The sequence below is a fragment of the Protopterus annectens genome, chromosome 7.part1, assembly GCF_019279795.1.
Source record: "Protopterus annectens isolate FY-2018-M chromosome 7.part1, PAN1.0, whole genome shotgun sequence".
Taxonomy (NCBI): Eukaryota; Metazoa; Chordata; order Ceratodontiformes; family Protopteridae; genus Protopterus; species Protopterus annectens.
In genome coordinates, this window is record NC_056740.1 from 523,309,334 (window position 1) to 523,332,130 (window position 22,797).

The window sequence follows — 22,797 nt, forward strand, 5'->3', positions numbered from 1 at the left end:
TTTCTGATGTAGAACAGGCTAAGGATGAAATAACGTTTATCCAATGAAAATTGAGCCAGCAACCAGAAGGGACTGTGCTTCTCATTCTTCTGACAGTAAAGGTCATAATGAAACTTTGCCAGTGAAACTATTTCCAGTGTTCCAAAGGAAAGTGCTTGATAGGAAAAAAGCCGAAGAACTGATTAGAAGAATCAGGAGTACCTTGGAAGTTGGACTTGAACCAACGTCAAGTGCTGTGTGATGGAGATGGTCAGGAAGAAGACCAGCAACACTCAGTCAATAAAGATGAGATTATAAAACATCAGTCACATTTGTGAGATGTGACTTTGCAAACAGTGACTATGAAAAAAAAAACGGACTTTGGTTGACTTTGTTAAACTTGAGATAGACTGTAAAGCATATACCCCACATTATGTCTTAATGTTTCGAAGGACACTAAAGGGGAAAAAAGAAGTAACCAAGTAAAACAATTGCTCTTTGTAGTAATTGAATAAGACATTTCATGATATATACTGCATGAATATAGTAAAGCAGTTTTGTGTAGTGTACAGTCAGGGACATTTTAAATGCTAGGCGTCATTTCAGTGACTGTTGTATGTGTTAAAGATATTAAATAGGTGCCTGCTTTAGGATCATAAAAGGTTAATTGGCTAATGGCCCTGGGACCCTTACAAGCCTAGCCAAGAGTTTATCCTGAAAGGAAACCTCAGTCAGCACCTGTCACCCCTGTCAGTGAGGGACACAGATGGAACCACTGGGACAAATTTGTGGTTTCCCATCCACTCATCAAAGTTACGCTTGAAGAGAGTCAGCGAGGTGCTCTGTTTCACATGTATAGGAAGTCTATTCCAGAGACGGGACAGCCTCTGGGAGACTAACCTGTCTCTTCAACAGGTTTTGTTGATGTCTCATATTAGATTCAGGCCTTTCAAGCAGGTAATGCGGGAGGAGTTAGACTTACAGATATGGAGCATCCCTAATGGGGCAGGGTCCGAGATTGCCTTGAAGGCAAGAGACCGATCATCCTTTGGCAGTCTGTATGATACCAAATAGAGTGATAGTGATTTGTGCCTGTCCGCATAGGATAGGTGTATGAGGCCATGGATTCTCTTTGTGAGGTATTTCAGTGGCCTTTCCAGTTAGTGCAGATGTGCATACCAAATGAGGCATTATACTCAATTATTGGTCTAATGAGGGAGGTGTATAGAGAGATAATAACCTTTTTTCTAGATGCAGTCCCTTTACTTATGAGATGAACCAGGTAAAAGGCTTTTCTGACCACTGCTTCTACATGATGGTCAAATGTGAGGTTATCAAGCTGAGTACCCAGGTCTCTCACCACAGGTTGTGTGGGGTTGTCATTGATGTGGTAATCTATAGGAGCCGTGTTTTTGCCGAATGGTATGATACATTTTTTTGCGTTTAGCTTGAGGCCATGACTTTGGCACCAGTCATTAGTTCCTGTGAGACCCTCTTGCAGTATGTTAACATCATTTGGGGAGTCAATGACAGCACCCAAGTTGTCTGCAATCTTGGTCAGCCACAGGTCTTTTGTCTTTGCCTGGACCTCTGAGAAGTAAATGCCAAACAGTAGGGGTCCCAGGACAGATCCCTGAGGAACTCCACCAGTCACAGGTCTGCCATCGGAGATGGAGGTGCCTATTTTAATTTTGAGCGTCCTCATGGTGAGCCAGTTGCCACCTACCTGATGAGATAGGGATTAACACCAATGTGTGTTAGTTTTTTGATGATGCTGGAGTGGGAGATTGTGTCAAAGGCCTTGGCCAAGTCAAGGTAAGCTGTGTGCACTTACTTTCCCTCATCCAGGGCCTTGATGACAGTCTCAAAGAAGTCAACTAGATTCAACAGGCAATATCTGCCCTTGATGAATACGAACTGGGTGGAGTCAAGTGCTTGGAGATTGCCTGTGTCCTTGTTTATGAGATCTATAATAATATGCTCCATGGCTTTACCGATCAGACTTGTCAAGCTAATGGGGTGATGCTTTCCAGGGTCAGTAGTGGCACCACCTTTGTGCAAGGAGATAATGGCAGTTCTCCACTCTGCTGGAATGAAGCCTGTACTTGGGCTGTAGAGGGCCTTTAGCACTTTATCTGTGGAGATGTCAGGTGTGGGACAAGTAACGGGATGTCAAAAGGGCCTTGGGGGGGGGACAGGGGGGGTGAAGTTTGCACTGAACCTGTCTGCTAGCAGGTTGACTAAGTCAACAGGATTGGTGTAAGTGATGCTGTTAAGTACTAATTCGGAACAAACCTGGGCTTTGCCATGGAGGTTCCTGACGTAACTGAAGAAGGCTTTGTGGTTTCCCTAGTTTCGATTCATAATTGGCTTTGGAGGCTTTCACTAGTGATCTAATTTGCATGTTGTGGATAAGGTGGGAGTTTTTCCAATTTTTTTTTACCCTTGGACAACAGTCTCTTCCTTTTGATGTAAAGCCTGTTGATAGAGGATGTCCACAGAATAGGTTTGTGTTTCCTTGAGGAGCAGGTTTTAGTTCTTTTGGATATGGCTGAGTCCATGCAGTTGTGCAGGTGCTTGTGTACTGCATTGTCATACTGTTCAGCATAGTTGTCTGCATCCTCTGAGGGGTGAGGGTGGTGTGAAGCTACAGATAACCCTCCCTTTGGAGGTTGTAGTTAGCTTTTGAGAAGTTTTTTAGCTTGATTACGGTTGGGTGTGATAGAAACTTCGAACGAGACAGTCTGAAGATCTGATCTCACCAGGGAAGAACATACTATGGGAGAGGTGCAGCGGTCACCCATGTTGGTGAGAATCAAGTCCAAAATGTTATTCCCCCATCTTGTCAGGGATGAGATGTGCTGGTCTAGTGCATTAGAAATGACGAAGTCAAGGAATCATTGAGTGAGTGCATTAGTGCAGGAGTAGTTCACCCAGTCTGTGATGAGGTAATTGAAGTCACCAAGGATATGGGTGTTAGGGGGTACCTTGAGGAAGTCAAGTAGATAGAGGTAAGATTAGTGGGTGTCCTGAGTCATGGAAGGGAGTCTGTAGCTGGCTATAACTTGGATGGGTGTCTTCCCAGCTGTCAGTTGCACCTGGAGTAGTTCCAGTGCATCATGCTGGTAAACCAGTCTGGAGGTGTGTCTGTCCTTAATGAAAATAGAGACTCCACCATTCCTAGAATTCCTGACCTCATTTTGGGGTCAGAATGTGTAGAATGAGGTATAACCTGGTAAGGCAGGGGTACTCTCTGCAGCCATGAACCAAGTTTCCTGACCGCACAGACGGCATATTCCAGTGCAAGGAGAGCCTCCAGTGAGTGCATTTTCAGGTTTAAGCTCCTAGGGTTAAGCAGCATGACCTTCAATTTGCTTTTTGACAAATCTTTTATGTTAGAAGATTGTTGGAAGATTTGTCTTTGGGACATTACCTAAAAAAGGCACAGTGGGGGAGGTGAGAGCCTTGGCCAGGATCCGGAAGCCTAGTGGTGACAGGTGGGGGCCAGGATCTGGAAGCCTAGTGTTGACAGGTGGATGCCATCTCTGGCAAAGCATCAAGGCCTGTCAACCATGTCATTCCAGGCAGACAGATAGTGGATCCCCATGGAATGACCATAGAAACTAAGCCAATTGTTGGAGTCAATTATTTTTTGTTGGTATTCTGGTATCATTTTGGTGAAGGTAGGATGCTTCTTAGGGTTGGGGTCATACAGGCCTGGGACACATACTCTTGAGAGCTCAGTCATATCTCTCTTCATATAGTCCAGGGAGGTACATCTCAAGTCATTCACACCAACATGGACAGTGACAGAGTTCTACTTGTACTTGTGGAGAGACTTAAGTGCGTGCATGATGTGATGGATTCTGGCACCAAACAGACAACTGACTGTGACCTTCTCCTTGTTGAGCATGGTGAGGAGGACCTTGTTGTGTCACAACTGAATCACCAATGACTTGTATGCTTGGTTTATTATGTCTTGTGGGCTGTGATAGTTTACTGTTTTGCCTTATGGGCTGTGTTTGTGAGACACTCATGTGTTGTCTGCTGTGTGTGATGTGTTTGGTTGTGTGTGGAGTGTTTGTGAGTGTGTTTTGGAGGTCTCTGCTGTTTAGGTAAGTTTTATTGAGAATCTCTGTATAGGTGTGTGTGTGTGTGTGTGTGTGTGTGTGTGTGTGTGTGTGTGTGTGTGTGTGTGTGTGGGTGTGGGTGTGCGTCGTGCTTGGCTATGTGAGGTGCATGGTGTGGTGTTTGTGCTGGCAATCTCTTCATTCTCAGGAGTACTGACTGTGACACGAGAGAGCATGGACTCCAGGTTACTGATGTACATGCATTTCTTGCAAGTAGAAGAATTATGTGCTAGGAGAAAAGGGCTGTCAGTAAACATGAGGCAGTTGCTACACTGTCTCAGTATGCCGATGTCAACCAGGCTAACAGGAGAAACTGCTGGGAATTGTCCAGACATAGTGTTTTGAATGCTTGCGCGGACTTGTGGAGAGGGTTTTGATAAGGGAAGAGTGTAGACCACAAAAACCTTAATAAATGTAAAGTAACTGGCCTGAAGCACAAGTGCTAAAACAAAAGCTAAGATGCTAGAATAACAGATACATTTAACCAGGCTACTAACAAGCAGTAATAAATGCAGCAGAATAAAATCACCTGAACACTAAAGAGCACACAGCAAAAAAATAATGTAATAAAGTAGGAAGAACACAACTGCAGTAAAAGCAGCTGAATAAAGTGTAAATTTTCTTTCACAGGTTAACTGCATTATGGGCTGTGTTTGTGAAACACTGGTGTGCTGTCTGCTGTGTGTGATGTGTTTGGTGGACTGTTTGTGAGTATGTTTTTGGAGGTCTCTGCTGTTTAAGTTTTTTATTGAGGACCTCTGCATAGGTGTGTATGTGTGTTGTGCTTGTCTATGTGATATGTGTAGTGTGGTGCTTGTGCTGGCAATCTTCTCTTTGTTGTTTAGTTGTTTTAGCTGGGATTTGGGTGGGTTGTAAAAGTATCCTAATTATATTGTATGTAAAACTAAGCTGATTCTTTCCCTTGTTTTTTTCAGTGGTGGATGTCTAAATTAATGTCCTTCACGCAAGCTCTAAAGTTTTTTGTAAGCAAATAGGTTTGAAAAATAAGACAAAATGGTGAAAGTCATGAAAATGCTAAGTTTCTTGCTTCTACAAGGATATTAGCTTGTTTCTCCATTAGCAAATGCTCTTAATAAGAGACAAGAAGTCTGCAGCTGAAGGCAGTTAACTGGTGACATTTTTACATTCTTTTTCTGAATGAAATTCACAAATATTCCTTCATGTATCTGCAAGTTGTTAGCTTTTTTCCTCATTGCTAACAACTTTCGTGGATACAAACTGTCTGCAGGTGAAAGCAATGAATTTTGAGAGTTCTTAGCATTCTTTGTTGAAGCAAATGGAAAGTTTAAAGGTACAATGACAAGCAGTTCATTGAAAAATAGATTGAAATTATGAGAAGTGAAAAAGAAATAACCTCCCAACAGCCTTAATACTTTAATGCATATACCAGAACAGTGCATAATTTAGTTTTATTTAAAGATAGAACTGCGCTTTTTCTTAGAACTAAAAGTTAATGTTTTATGCAAGCATACAAACTGTTTTTCACATCTGGGAGGGGAATAGAGATAAGAAAAGAACAGACAGCAATTGGTCTAAGTGGGAACATGGGCTGTAACATGCCCATTTAACATGGGAAACCTTAATTTTAGATTAGGTTATGCCTGTGGGTGCAGCTGTCAATTTAGGGCTATGCTCCTGGCTGGAGGTTTAAACTTTATTAAAAATGTACATAGTTTTGAGTTTGTTTTAAGTTAAGAGGGGATGGGGCTGTTCTGAAAATGTATTTAGTTTTTTTGTGTGAAGGTTTTCATTAAAGCAAGTCTTGAGAAATGTGGCATAGGTTCAAAAAGAGATGATAAAAAAACTGTACGAAAAATCAGCCTGCCAAAAATTAATGTGCGCATGCAAGACAAAACTTGGAAATACTCATTCAGAAAAAACTGTGATGTATATCAAGTGGGAACAGTAGCTGTTTATCATAATGGCTATTCTATCCCTAATATCTTGAAATGTAAATGGTCTTACAAGTGCAGACAAAAGTAAAGAATACTGAATTTTATTTAGAAATGCAGAGCCCAAATAATGCTGTAGGAGACGCATTTGGAAAGAAATACATGTGAATTTGGCAAAGAATGGCTTTTAGGATGTATATTCAGTACAATATTGTGTATAAATAAAAATGGGATTAATAATACTGATTGCTTAAGGGTCTCCAGTAGTGACAGAAGAGGAAGAAAAGACAGTAATGGTAGATATGTAGTAGTAAGGTACTATTGGCAAGGGAGGAGGAGGAGGATTATGATGGCATGTATTTATATTCCAACAAAAACTACCATTACAGAGCTTAAACTTTTGGGATAAGTAATCGGCTTTCAGCAAGGAATATTATTTATAGGTGGGAAGTGGAGCTTGATTTGGCAGTAGTAAGGATGTGAATTCAGTAGTAGAAACTCAATATAGGAATTTACATATTATTTCCCAAGGTACAGTAACTGTGTTAGTGTGGATAAAAATTCTGTTTCACAAGAAACGTGCATTTAATTGAGAGCTTTGACACATATCTGGTAACTGTTTAAGATCATTCACTGATAAAACCTTAGGTAAAAATGCAGAGTAATGAAGTAAAAAGACATTGAAAGGAATAGCTAGTAAGTGGGATAAAATGAAAATGGAATTTAAAAATGGGGCACAAGTGAAAGAGAGATGTTAAGAAGTAACAGGAGTTAGAGGGGCTTACGGAGATTAAACCATTACAGAGTAAGGGGTCACTGTCAAAACAAGAAGAGGAGCTTCTGCAGAGTGCTAAAGAGAAAATAAGGGAGAGTCTGGATAATATGCATGAGTTTAGAAAGATTGCTATTAAACAACAGTTTTTTGAAAATAACTCTAGAGCACAAAAACTTTTAGCACAATGATTCGGGCAACAGAAAGTACAAATGGTTGTTGCTAAATTTAGGGAGGTTATAACAAAAAAAAATAACCAGAGATTTAAGCAACAGTTTTTTGATAATAACTCTAGAGCACAAAAACTTTTAGCACAATGATTCGGGCAACAGAAAGTACAAATGGTTGTTGCTAAATTTAGGGAGGTTATAACAAAAAAAAAATAACCAGAGATCATGTACAAGTATTAGAGATATTTTGGAAATTTTATGACACTTTGTATAAAGCAGAGGAATGTGGAAATCAAGAAAAAGCACAAATGGAAATATTTATAGAGGACATAGCTATGCCAAGGTTAGAGATAGATGAGGCTCAACAGTTAACAGATAAGCTTGGGGAGGTGAGATAAAAATAGTGATGAATAGTCAACCTGCAGGGAAGTCTTCAGGAATAGATGGTATTCCTTTGCAAGTTTGGAAGCTAGGAGGTGGTTAAGTGATAAAAATCTGGAAGGTTTTGTTCAACAGTATTTTAAAAGGAGGGCAAGTACCAACATCTTTGAAGAAAGTTGTGGTGGCTGTAATTCTTAGACAGCAAAGACCTATCGGACCCTGCTTCATATAGGCCCATTTCAATTTTAAATCATGATTATAAAGTGTTTATGCTTTTAATAGCTAAGAGAATGGCAAAGTTGTTGTCAAAATTGATAGATATCAGTGTGGTTTTGTGAGGAAGGCAAACATTATTGTATCGGAGAATGCAAATGCTTACATTGCCATACTCATAAAATCACAGCTTACTCTGTTGAATGCTTTCTCTGCATCAAGACCAACCAACTACAGTGGTATTTTCTTACATTCTGCTTCCCTCTGGATCATAATTGTTCTGTTAATATTATCAACTGTTTGCCTCCCCTCCACAAAACCACATTGATCCATGTCTGTCAATTTTGATAACACCTTTGCCATTTGTTTTGATGGAGATTAAAGATAGCTATGAGACCTGTGATTATTACATGTTCAGTGATAGTACCAATACTATAGACTGTGTAACTGTGACAGTAAAGACAACCCTGGAACATATAACAATTGTTGGACTGTATAGACCACTAAAGTAAAGTGCAGATGACCTAAAGGAATTCATACATTTCTTGCATAAAACACAGAACGGAAGAATAATACAGGCTGGGAACTTAAATTTACCAGAAACAAATTGGAATAATATTGATTCAACAATCTTAGTAAGGAAATTATTCACAGCATATATTTGGGAACAACAATTGCTTCAGATTGTAAAAAAAAAAAAAATCTACCAGGAGACGGAACATACTAGACATTGTTTGTTTTCCCAAAGAAATTACTGTAACTTCAAGTCAGGTTTTACCCCCATTGAGGTGCAGTGATCTTGAGGTTATAAAGGTTAATTTGTTGCTAGATAATTCTGCCAAACTGAAATCTAAGCCAATGCACAGAAGGTGAGTGGACAGATGATCCGGTGTGGCAACCCCTAACCGGAAAAAGCCGAAAGAAGAAGGATAAAAGCAAAACAGTCACTATGTAAAACTAACTGGAGTGAGGTGTACAGTGGAAAAACTGCAGATGGAATGTGGAAGGTTGTGAAAGAGAAAATTGTTTTGAGTCCAAAAAAATAAAAAAAGGTTTAACAGCATGATCTAGGCATACAACATCAGGGGGATATATTTCCATAAGAACAAGATATCTGATTGAGATGAGAGACAAAAAATATAAGAAATGGAAGAGAGGTCGAACTACAACTTTGAAAACTGAAGTAAACAAGTTGGACAAAGCGATTAAGCATAGTGTGAGACATGATCAAGAAAAATTTGAAGAAAATTTGTATAAAGATATTGAGCATAATAATAGGAAACCTTTTTATAGGTTCACAATTAGTACTAAGCTAACTGCCGTTGCGAGCCATTTGAAGCCTAGCCAATTATCCCTTGTGAGACTCAAACCTTGCACCTTGTGTTTGTAAGGTAAACACCTTAACCATTAGGCCACCCTCCCAACCATAAGATGTGGAAGGAGTAGACACACAAATTGATAAACTGTGCGCAGATTCTAAAATTTATTCTCAGACACAACAGATTATAGATATATTTACAAAATCTTATGCAAAACAGTTTGGCTCCACAAAATGGGTGATAAGTTGTCCTAGTGACATCCAGGTAACTCCAGATACTGGAATAGAATTAGATTATATTGAAAATGAACTGCACAAACTGGATCCAAACAAAGCACAGGGAGGAAATGGAATTAGTAACAATGACCTGAGAACACTTCAGCAAGAACTTAAAATACTGTTATATCTATTATTCACCAGGTCATGTAAATATGGGGCGATTCCTCAAGATTGGAGACGTGCTTATTAAGCCTGTCTTCAAGGGAAAGGGGAGTAGGACTAACCCAAAGTCCTATAGACTCTTAAGTCTACTTTCATGTTGTAGGTTCATAGGTTGGTACTAGGCTATCGGCCCTAGGGCCTATATAAGCTTAGCCAATTCCCTGCCTATTTCTTCCCACAGTATTTATGTAGAAAAATAATGGAGAAGGTAATATGCCTATATAAGCCTAGCCATAACAATTCCCTGCCTATTTCTTCCCACAGTATTTATGTAGAAAAATAATGGAGAAGGTAATATTAGAGAAGTTATTGTCAGAACTGGATAGGTTGGGCCTTGAAACCATATTTCTGCGTGCATATGTTGAAAACAGATCTATTACCACCTGTAGCATGATGTTCTATAACAATATAATAACAGCTATGAATGAAAAATTGTGTTGTGATGTAATTTATATACAGGGTCATACACAAAACACTGATCAATAAATTAGTACAACTAGGTATCGATGTAATTTTGATAAGATGGATAGCTGCATGGCTTACAAATAGGACATAGCAAGTATACTGCAACTAGACAGGTGAAATCCTTGGTTACAGTCAGGGTGTCCAAACAAAAACAACGACCAGCAAACAAGGCACCTAATTACTTTAATAAAAGTATATAGTTTCTTATGAGAGACCGGTTTCAGCTGATTTAATACAGAGCCTTCATCAGTGTAAAAGACTCATACAAAAAAAGAACCATTTTATAAACAGTTGGATGTAACATGTGATTAATTACAATTGCTCATTTAAACCTGGCTTAAAGAGACCACCAAGCTTAATAATCCATTTTTTCTCCATGGAATTCAGTAAATCATGCCAACCTAATTTATTATTTCTGGGTCTAGTTATTTTATCTATAATGGTGAAACTAAAACATGCATTACTGTGTATTAATGAATGTTTATAAAGAGCATTGTTTTCTCTCCTATTTTTCATATCACTGAGATGTTCAGATATTATGAATTTTGAGGGTCTTGAAGTTTGACCAACATAAAATGCAGGACAATTGCACTTGGCCAAATATATTACCCAGTCCAAGGAACAGTTGGCAAATAAAATTATGTCATACACTACAGGGGTGTTCTGACTACTGAATTTTTTTGTTTTAAGTAACTTGGCACAATGTGTGCAATGTCCACAAGGAAAACAGCCCAGTAAAGGTTCACCTGATAATGTGGTCTGTGTAGTATTGGTACTTCTGACTTCAAAATGTTTGAAATGATTGAAAAAAGCAGATAAATTTCTGCCTTTATGAAAAGAAAACAGGCATCTGTCACCAATTATTTCATTGAGTTTTGGGTCACATGTTAATAAATTCCAGTTTTGCTGGACAGTATTGATTAATATGTTGGTATTGCATCCATAAGTGGTTATGAGTCTGGGTGGTTTGGAATTTGATTGAGTCCTATTTTTATAAATAAGAAGATCATCCCTTTTCATATTGTCCACTGTATGTTTGGTGTGTAATAATTGACCCAATTTATAACCCCAGTCATGAAATCTGACAACTAAATCGTCCCTAAATTATGTATGGGTGTGTTTGTCAGAACAAATGCGCTTAACACGCATAAACTGAGATTTGGGAATGTTTTTGCAAATGTGGGGAGGGTGAAAGCTGGAGGCATGGAGGAGTGAATTATTCTCAGGGAATTTGCGATGAATTTCTGTAGTCAACGTATGATCAGATGCATGGCAAACCAAAACATCCAAAAAAATCATTTTATTTTTATCATAGTTGACAGAGAATTCGATTTCCCATTTATTTTCATTCAAGCATGCGGTAAATTCCAAAATATATTCACAATCTGCCCTCCATACCAACCAGCAGTCCAGATATCTAAGCCAGATGTCCATTTCTTCTATATAGATATTATGCGAAGTATCATAAATGACCTTTTCTTCGAAAATGCCATGAACAAATCTGCGTATATAGGAGCAAAGGAAGCTCCCATTGCTGTCCCCTTAGTTTGCAAATAACAATTACCTTTGAAAAAGAAAACATTCTTTGTCAATACATGTTCGGTCAAACACAACAAAAGAGTATTGAAGCCAGGTTTATATAATTCAGTCCTATTGAGCCAGTATTCTAAGACCTTCAATCCAGCCCAGTGGGGAATGTTGGTATATAGTGATGTGACATCCATTGTACAAAGTAACCGATCTGGTTCTAACTGTGTTTCGGAAATGATTTGAAGAAATTCCGTGGTGTCTCTGATCCTTGCTCTAACACATTTTAAAAGCGGCTGTAAATATTTGGTTAAAAAGAGAGGTAAAGGTTCAGTTAATGAATTCCTACCAGAAACAATAGGTCTACCTGGAGGATTCTGGAGGTTTTTGTGTATTTTGGTAGAAAATATATGTACTGTGGGCAAGGGTTGGATATAGTAAGTTGGGACTGAATGTTCTTGATGACGATACCTTCTTCAACAGCTAATGTAAGAAAAGAGTCAATCTGTTGTTTGAAAACAGGTGTTGGATCAGTAGTTAATTGTGTATAGTATCGAACATTAGACAGTTGTCCGAAAGCTTCATTGTCATATTGAGACAGATCCTGAACTACTATCGAACCTCCTTTGTCAGCACCAATGATAACCAGCTCATGATTGTTTGCTAGTTTGGTAATATTATCCATGCATGTTTTGGATATATTATTGGGTAACGGGGTGAATGACCTGTATTGAAAGTGAAGATCTTTGATGATTGCGTGTTGAAACATGGAAACATGTTGGTTCATAGGAGGCATAAAAGAGGATTTGTGATATTTGAATTCATCAGCGATCTTTGATGACTGTTGTTCCTGAAAAAATAATTTAAGGTTAAGAATCCTGCAATATGAAATGATGTTGTTAACAAAACTTTCTTCTGAAACAAAGAAACCAGGAATAAATTATAACCCTTTATTAAGAATTTCAATTTCAGGGGAGGTGAGGACAGGAGATGAAATGTTTGTTATATTCACACTGGTTCTTTGGTCACAAACATCTGAAGTAGACTTTCCATATTGTCTACAGCTTTTATGTTTTCTGCCCCCCCCTCCTCCTGTGTGTAAACCCGGAGTGGTGAGGGAATTCCTTCTTTTCAATGCTGGTGAGCCTATGGCACCCACAGAATTAGTTTCTAAGCCTGAAGAAGAGTCCTCAGCTGATGTGTCTGTGTTATGAGGTGCACCCTTTTTTAAAATAGATTTAGTGCGTTTTCTTTTAGGAGTTGTCCGATTTTGTGAACTGAATCGGACATGTTTTGCTTTATTTTCAAAATTAAAGGGATCACCTTTAGTGTAATCATCTAAGTCTCTTTGAAACTTCTTCCTCTTCCTTTCTTTTAACTGAGTTTCTAATATTAACAATTCTTCGCTTAGATTTTTAATGCTATTGGTATATGAAATCTGTCCCTCAAATCGTTTGGCTTTATCACTGAGTAAAGTAATAGATGCTATCTCTTGTTCAATAATCCTGTTGTGATGGTTAGCCAAAATTTCAACAAATTTAAGAAATGTTTCTTGTTGTACTTCCTCCCCATTGTTTGAGTAAAAGCTCATCAGGGTTATTTACCAGTGGTTATGTGCGTATTCTTAAACCCCGTGGGGTAATTCTTTTGGTCAAATAGTCACGGAAAAGCTTATAATGCCAAACATTATTTTGCAAAGATTACATATGTTTGTTTAAATTCGAGAAAATGTTCTCACAACTGCCATTATTGAGAGCAGCACCAGAATCCTCCAAACATTCACCATGTGGTCCTAATCTAAATACTGATAGATCATCTCTATCAGCAGATAAGCCTGTGACTAAATGATCCAACTCCATGATGATGATGATGGAGATGATGTTGACTTGAAAAATTACCAAATATATAAAAAGTGACAAAATGTAAAAACAAAATTGTCACATATATTTGAAGTCCTGTATGTTCAGAAATACCATATGAGTTGACCCTGGCCGGTTCAAAAAATGGATCAATAAGCAGTAGGCCTGTAGTAATATATAAATATAGAAGATTATCCACCAAAAAACTATGTGGACTGAACCAGGTTGATTTGCCGGTCCTTATTTGAACCAATAAGCCACTGGTCTGATTGATAAAAAATAAAAATAAAAATCTGTTGTATCTAAGTCAAGATCAGAGCCCCACTTAACTCACAAGGTAACATTGAGAAGGATGGAGATAGTGCTGCACAAAATAACCACAGGCATGAATAACCTGAATTAATAAAAATAATTTGGCATACATAAACTTATCAATAAGCCTGAACCAATGAATATAGACCATTCAAGAATGTGTGTAGAGAAATATATATCAAATTGTGAGAACAATTAAATATATGACCTACTCAAAAAAGGGCCAAATCTAGTGTGATAAAGATGATCCAAGAAAGACACAGGTTCATATGCCCAAAAAAATAATAATATCAAAATGTTTCCTAATGCACAAAAAACTAAGTCATGTAATATGGTATATCAACACCAGCAATAATAATATGTTGGTTGCAAATGGTGAAAGCTGCAAACCAAATACATATGAAATGCATTTGTTAAAAATATGACTTAGAGATTGAATTATAGTTATAAGACCAAAAAATAAAAATACAAAGTCATGCACCCCAGTATGTGATCCCTATATGGCTCCAGTATCTGGAAAATCCAATCAAATACAATAAACATATGACATGTCCTGCTTAAAAAACAGACTCCTAAAAATAATACAAAACATGTAGATGTGAGAAAAAATATATAAATAAAGGATCCATATATCTATGATGTACCTTTTGAGAATAAAATATTAACAAAGTATATCCAATATGAATATAGTCATGCATGAGTATTCGTCAGTAATGTAGATATCATAATTGGTAATATCAACAGTCTCTTCTCGGACACTAACATCAAGAGCATGTAATGTAAATAAACCAAAAATAGAACTTGTGTAGTCCCAAATACATAAAAAAATCACAAATAATGTCCCGGGTATTCTGGCATAACCAAAAATATATCAGATGGTTAATCCAAACATTCCTAATCATTTTAAACCAAAAAATGAACTCAGTAGTCCAGCAATAGTCACCATAATTGAAAATAATACACGCAGAGGTGAAATATAGCGTAGCCCGAAAAAATTGTCCCCTTTAGTTAGCAACAACAATCCTCATTGATTTCTTCAAAAAATGCATAAAACGGCCAAAAAAGAAAAGTCACAGAACTTATAATGTGCTGAATGAATCAAGGTGTACAAATGAACGGTCCGTATAGCTTGCATGAACAGACACCTTGCTATAATGGTGGCCAGAAGTTAACCGCACACCAAACCCATGAAAAGTACAATATATGCACTGTAAATTCCAGATTAGCTCCACCAAAAAAATATAAAATGCATGAAGTAAGTGAACACAATGTCCCCGAATGTTCCAATATGGAATTTTACCTAATGTGCTGAATGACTCAAAATATGCACATGAATCATCCGACTAAGTTACACGACCAGACACCTTGCTGTAATGGCAGCCAGAAGTTAAACAGGATGCCAAACCCAGAAGAATCCGATATATACACTGTAAATTCCAGGTTAACTCCACCAATGCAAATTAAATACTTGAAATAAATAAACACAATGTCCCAAATGTTCAAAAATAGAATTTAACCAGTCATAGGTAAAAAACGGTACATCCGTGGTAAAAAGGTTGAGGCATGAAAACCAAAAGTACCTGCAGTTGTAATGAAGAAAGGTTGTTAGATCACAAAAATGAAAGACACATCCAAAAGATAGGTCCAAAATCGACAATAATAGATCCAAATAAAGATTCAGCTGCTGCTATGAAGTAGAGAGGTGCCACAGGCCAACCGCAGAGAAAAGACAGGAAACCAAAACTGTTGTAACCTCTGCGAGTACGGCAGTTGCAAGGTCCCAGGAGAACTAGGAATCCAAACAAAAACAAGGACAAGCAAACAAGGCACCTAATTATAAGGTAGAATACTTTAATAAAAGTATACAGGTTCTTATGACAGACCGGTTTCGGCTGATTTAATACAGAGCCTTCATCAGTGTAAAAGATTCTTACAAAAAAGAACCATTTTATAAACAGTTGGATGGAACATGTGATTAATTACAATTGCTCATTTAGACCTGGCATAAAGAGACCACCAAGCTTAATAATCCATCTTTTCTCCATGGAATTCAGTCAGTCATGCCAACCTAATTTTTGGACATCTGGCGTAGATATCTGGACGACTGCTGGTTGGTATGGAGGGCAGATTCTGAATATCTCTTGGAATTTACCGCATACTTGAATGAAAATAAATGGGGAATCGAATTCTCTGTCAACTATGATAAAAATAAAATGATTTTTTTGGATGTTTTGGTTTGCCGTGCATCTGATCATACGTTGACTGCAGAAATTCATCGCAAATTCCCTGAGAATAATTCACTCCTCCATGCAGCTTTCACCCTCCCCACATTTGCAAAAACATTCCCAAATCTCAGTTTATGCGTGTTAAGCGCATTTGTTCTGACAAACACACCTATACACGATTTAGGGACGATTTAGTTCTCAGATTTCATGACCGGGGTTATAAATTGGGTCAATTATTACACACCAAACATACAGTGGACAATATGAAAAGGGATGATCTTCTTATTTATAAAAATAGGACTCAATCAAATTCCAAACCACCCAGACTCATAACCACTTATGGACGCAATACCAACATATTAATCAATACTGCCAGCAAAACTGGAATTTATTAACATGCGACCCGAAACTCAATGAAATAATTGGTGACAGATGCCTGTTTTCTTTTCGTAAAGGCAGACATTTATCTGCTTTTTTCAATCATTTCAAACATTTTGAAGCCAGAAGTACCAATACTACACAAACCACATTATCAGGTGAACCTTTACTGGACTGTTTTCCTTGTGGACATTGCACACATTGTGCCAAGTTACTTAAAACAAAAAATTTCAGTAGTCAGAACACCCCTGTAGTGTATGACATAAAATTTTTTGCCAACTGTTCCTCGGACTGGGTAATATATTTGGCCAAGTGCAATTGTCCTGCATTTTATGTTGGTCAAACTTCAAGACCCTTAAAATTCAGAATATCTGAACATCTCAGTGATATGAAAAATAAGAGAAAACAATGCTCTTTATAAACATTCATTAATACACAGTAATGCATGTTTTAGTTTCACCATTATAGATAAAATAAATAGACCCAGAAATAATACATTAGGTTGGCATGATTTACTGAATTCCATGGAGAAAAAATGGATTGTTAAGCTTGGTGGTCTCTTTAAGCCAGGTCTAAATGAGCAGTTGTAATTAATCACATGTTCCATCCAACTGTTTATAAAATGGTTCTTTTTTGTATGAATCTTTTACACTGATGAAGGCTCTGTATTAAATCAGCTGAAACCGGTCTGTCATAAGAACCTATATACTTTTATTAAAGTATTCTACCTTATAATTAGGTGCCTTGTTTGCTGGTCCTTGTTTTTGTTTGAATTCCTAGTTCTCCTGGGACCTTGCAGCTGCCGTACTCGCAGAGGTTACAACACTTTTGGTTTACAGTCAGGGTGTCCCAAAGGGCTCTGTCGTAGGCCCTTACTTGTTTAGATTGTATCTTTCAGACCTAACTTTTTCATCTGAGGTGTTCTACAGTCTATATGCAGACAACCTGAAATTGGGTAAACTAATTACATGTGTTACCGATAAGGCATGTCTGCAAAATAACTAGACTAAATTGACCATTTGGACATAGGAGAATAATATGCTGATAAGTACATCACAAACTAAGCATATGAGCTTTGGGGGACATAAATTGAAAGGTGAATATTTAATATAGCACACGGTGATTGAAACTGTAGACTCATTTAAGGACCTGGGTATATGGGTAGATTTAGCCATGAATTTTTCTAATCGTCAACCAATTGGTTAATGATAGATGTTAAGTTGTCTATCAGTGTAGTGGATATTATCGTTTGATTAGGTATCAGTGTAATCTGTGTGTGTGTGTTTTCTGTGTGTGATTACTTTGATTAAGCCTGAAGGTTCCCTTTCTGTGTCATCGGAAACCTTAACCATCTCTCATCCCAGACAGGCCTCCCTGAATTGGCAATGGAGCCCGGAGGATGAATCTGTGTATCTTGTTCCACCTCCTGGGTGTCCCCTTTGATCCCCTCATGCAGGTGGTTGCAAAGAAGGCCTGGGCGGCTCCTGATTCAGTGGACCCTACCCCAGGAGACCTTCCAAATTTATAACAGCACCAACTGACAAGCAATTTCTCACAAAAGGTGTTTCTGTGGATGCTATGGTGGTAGCTGCTGCCACCAAGAAGGAACTAGCTGATCCTTCAGTGCCTGTTCATCCGAACTACCTATGCCATTTCAAGACAAGATGAACACTCAGCTGGCTACCCTGAACTCCATAGCTAACTCTTCCCATTCACTAATTCCCGTTTGATGGATCATCTCTTTGGTCCTCAAGTGAAAGAAACCTTGACTAAACAATCTCAAGGGACGCCAGAGGCAGAGGGGAACAACAATGGTGGTTCCTCCAATTCCAACCTTAGCCAGGCTTCCTCAAATATCTCACTCTGTAAATGGTCCTTGATTTTCTAGCTGAACTCTTCCATACAGGTTCATCTCCTTCTACTCTTAAAGTTCAATTGGCAGCTATTTCTAACTTTCATCTAAATCCTCCTCCTCCTTGGGACCTACATTTAGTTCTTAGTTCTTTGATTCTTGATCCTGCAGCCTCCTGTTCTTATCATGGAAGACACTTTCTAGAAGAGTTTCAGAACTTCATGCACTCAGCTGTCGACCTCCTTATCTGTTGTTCCATAAGGACAGGTCTAACCTAAATCAAACCATTGACCTCCCTGTGTTTTTCCAGAATATTTAACTAAACAATTCAGAAAATCTGACCAACTGTTTGTCTCTTATTGTTTATGAAATTAGACACCAAAAGCTGCCTAACAAACCTAAGAGCTTTGGCTACTTGTTGTGCAGCGGCTACTTGGGCTACTCCTCACACTTTCATTTCTCATTATAAGTTGTATTTAGCTTCAAGGCATAGAGCTAACTTTGGTTCCACTGTTCTCAAGAGTCTGTTCACATATAGAAGTTATGTTCTTACCATAACGTTCCATGTAGTTTTGATTGTGACCTCTCTTTCTACCACCTCTTGGTATATGCTGCTGTGCATATTTTCCTGGATCAGGATGTAGGTCTCCCTGGTTTATAGAGGTGGACTTTGTTTATAGTTATTCTGTTACTATTATAAGCTGGGCCTGATCTGAGGTAACTCACGCCTAGCATTCGTTATGGTAAGAACATAACTTCTATTTATAGAACATTTGTATAAAAAGATTTATAAAGTCTAGGAAATCAAAAATAATGAAGTCATTGTTTGTTAGTTACATTAGCCCCAAACTTGAGTATGAAATAACAATATGTAAACCGCATAAGAAGACAAGCATGAGTAAACTGGAAAGAGTACAATGGAAACATACCAAGGGCATCCACAGATGTGAAAATTTAAGTTATTATGAAAGACTAAAATATCTGAACTTGTACAGTGTCTCTCGCAGATATCTAAGAGGAGATCTTATTCAGGTATATAGAGCATTTAGAGACCACTCCCTCTGGGAATGTTTGGGGTTATCAAAAAGTAATAGAGAATCATCAGACAACCTATGTAGAAGATTCTATAGGAATGAGAAGTGTACTAATTGGTTGTCTGACAGAATAGCCAGTGTATGGAACAGACTACCAAATTACACAAAAGCAAGTACTAGTTTAGATATTTTTAAGAACACCCTGGACACTTATTATAGGAGCAAGTGCTTTGGTATATTGGCAAGCTAGAAGGGCATTAATGGCCATACTTGAATATTTGTATGTATGTATGTATTTGTTTAGCTGTTGTAGACATAAACACTTTATAATAATGGGTCAATTTAAATTGAAATGGGTCTATATGAGGCTGAGTCGGATGGTGCTGTATCTTCTTTAATACAGCCACCACAGCTTTCTTATAAATTGTAGGTACTTCCCCTTCATTTAAAATGTTTTAAACAAAATCTTCCAGATCTTTATCATTTCCCTGCAAACTTCCACAAGAATACCATCTGTTCCTGGAGACTTTCCTGAACATTCAATATACATCACCATTTTATTGGTTAGTTGTTGTTCCCTATCTTCCTCTAATCTTGGTGTAATTATTGTATATTGTATAATTCGTTAAACATTTCCAATTGTGCTCTTTCTTGGTTTCCACATTCCACTGTTTTATACAAATTTTCGTAAAATTTACAAAATGTCTCTAATACCTGTATAGGATCCCTGGTTATTTTTCTTACAGGTAGGTGCCATACGAGCAGTATGGCCTTCATCATCTTTTTTTATTAAACACCTTTATTAAGTTATCATTTAAGATATAGGCAAACGTACAAAAACGGAAAAGAACACCTACCATTTTAACTTTTTTCCATGTAAATACAATAAATATCACATACATTTTCTTTGTAACTATTATCAGGTCAACATTACAGAAAATGCTGAATTCCTGCCTTCCATTAAACCTCACGTCCCCTCCTCAACATTGTTATGCATGTATTTTTCCCACAGTTTCCATTTGCTTCTGTGTAATTGCTCCTTCCCTTTTTCTAAATGTCCCTCTTCCAGTTTTTTTTCTCTTTTATAGTATTCAGTACCTCAAATACATGTGGTGTAGACTTTGATTTCCGTTTTCTAGTAATTGCCTTTTTAGGACCTTCATCATCTTTTCAGTCCAGGTGCCTACCTTGATGCATTCCATCTCATCACCTGCTGGGACAAACTGTGTTTGGTGAAAATGTATGTATGTGTGTGTGTGTGTGTGTGTGTGTGTGTGTGTGTGTGTGTGTGTGTGTGTGTGTCTCTCTCTCTCTCTCTCTCTCTCTCTCTCTCCTTTCCCCTTTGCAGGAGGAGGTGCAAGAGAGATGCTAGGTGTGCTAGAGAGAGAGAGAGAGAGAGCTGACTCTCTCTCTCTGTCTCCCTCTCCCTCCTCATAAGCCTTACCCAGCCTTTAAGGAATAATGTTTCCTCTCGTCTATATTTTCTTCTGAGGGCTTCCCTTGAAGAGGCTTTAAGGCTCATAAAGTCCAGTCTAGAATGACATAGTGTCCCTTGTTATGCCACTCAGAAATGTCTTATTTATGTTGAGTTCCCCAAGTCCGATCCCTGTGTTATTACCCTTTGTGTTGGAGTATGTTATACGAGAAGTTGTTTTATTTTTGTCATAGGGAAACACCCTATCCAGGCCCTTTGGTTTCCAAGAGAGCAGATCATTTATACCAGCTACCCCAAATTGTTTTAAATCTTGGCAAGACAGGCTTTCATCTCATCTGTTTAGTACAGATCACAAAGTCCCCCAGCATCTTGTTAATCACCTCTGGACAAGTGGGTTGAAGGCTACAGACGGGTCCAAGTCCTGCATCATATCACCCATGTTTTTCCAGAAGTATGTCCGTAGTGTTTCACATTAAAGCATGCCTAGTATGTGTTTTTTTTTCTCCCCCAGGGTTTTTTGAATTTTCTCCTGATTGGTATAATTCATAATAATTCTAGTTGTATATTGGCTTCTTTGCTTTCCATTTCCTTCGTAAATTGTACACAGCAGCCTAGTAAATTTTTGTTTAAGCAATTCTCATTGCACCTGTGTTTTTTATTTTATTTTTTTTGTTTATTTTGGGGGGGTCTGAGAATAGGCACCTTTGAATCTTAGTTAACTATAACTGCATTGTTCTTCACCTCAGGACTGATTCTGGATTTGCTTCTTTGCTGCTCACTGTCTTCAGGCTACACTCCCTGCTTCTTGTCAGGACTGATTTTGTAGAGACTTTTGAGAAGTCTTCTTTTCCACTGAAAATATTTTCTGTCATTAGATGTTTTCCATAGGAAGTTATAATAGGTTCATAAGTGTTTACTAGGCTAACGACCACAAGGCCCTTTTTAAGCCTAGCCATGTATCTCAAATCTCGGACAAGTTCTGGTACCCTTGTTAAGTGTAAGTAGGGGCTTGGGAGATGAAACATTTACAAGCAGGGGCCTTGGAGATGGACCATTTACAGGCTACCTGTGTCCATTAGAGACATAGGTGCCAAACCAAGGATGTATTTCCTTTTCCTCATCCAGTTATCCAAGTTGCACTTGAATTGGATTAGGATGAACTCTGCTTAATATGTGCATTGACAGCATGGAGTATAACATCCATATTCATTATGTATCTGTTTCTCTCCTTCTCTTTCTATGGTCTGGAGCTGATAGAGCTTTGTCATTCTCTGTCACTAATAAAAAGATACCAGTACTATTTTGGGCAGTTTTCCCATCATTTAGTCTTGGAAGGAAAAGCATTTCAATGAAAAATGGATCAGTAAGTTCTTTGCTAACCTTGTAATCTAAATTCATTTTACACTTTAACTGAGTGCTTGAATCACTGCCAAAATACTGTTAAAGGACAACTCCATCCAATTATCAAGTTGTTCTCATCAGAAAGTGTTGCTGAGTGCTGTATAAAAATCCTTATTTCTTTCTGGAGATGTTTCTGTATATGTCAGTCTTTTTATTAAATCTTAAATTGTTACCTCCTGCAGTTATTAAAGATTGTTGACATTATGTAGGCAAGGAGGTATGTCTGCAAAATAATTAGGCAGGTTGCTAATTCTGAGCTATGGAGTTAATAAAACGTTTGAAATCAAGATACTCAATGCAATCAATCTTTTTATCTGTATTATCGATCACAGATGGCCAACTTTACTCATTGAGTAGAAAATGTGACTTTGAACAGCACTGTGTCTTTCACACACATCAAATGATATCATTGCAAAAGACAAATTGATGTACTTAGAGAGGTATTCTTAAAAAAAAAAAAAAAAAAAAGACTGGACATGAAAGTACTATCATTGCAAATTAGTCTTGCGATGTTACCACAGTAAATTTTCTCACAATTGTAAACCTATAAAATAAAATCACAGAGGCAAAAACACTGACTAAAACAAAATCATGTAACATGGTATCCCCTAATCAGTTCATGTTTGGGGTATAGAAAATTAGGATATAACAGTAATCATTTAAAGTGATGCAGGGACATCAGTACTACATAGTTCGGTGGATGATTGAAACATGTTTTTTTCTTTAATTTTTGTGTGGTTTTGCTTTAAATCTTTTAGTTACCCTTGCCTGTGATGGACTGGCATCCCCTCCTGGTGTGGTTCCATGTCTTACCTACTTCACAGCACCGAATGGGATAAAGTGGGCTTTCGATAATTTAATGAGTATCTTCTAACATTTAGTTACTGCATTTGCCTTTGTTAAGCCATCTCCCTCTGACATTATTTCTTTTTCTGCTTTACTTTCCTCAGCCACAGTTCTTTTCCTGTCTATTAATACTTGTACTCTTCTGA

General features: G+C 37.8%; 1 protein-coding gene across 1 annotated transcript in view; it reads left to right on the forward strand.

Moving 5' to 3' along the window:
* PIGB (phosphatidylinositol glycan anchor biosynthesis class B) overlaps positions 1–22,797 on the forward strand; it is a 369,888-nt gene that overhangs the window by 87,687 nt on the left and 259,404 nt on the right. The gene's annotated exons all lie outside the window — the stretch shown is intronic.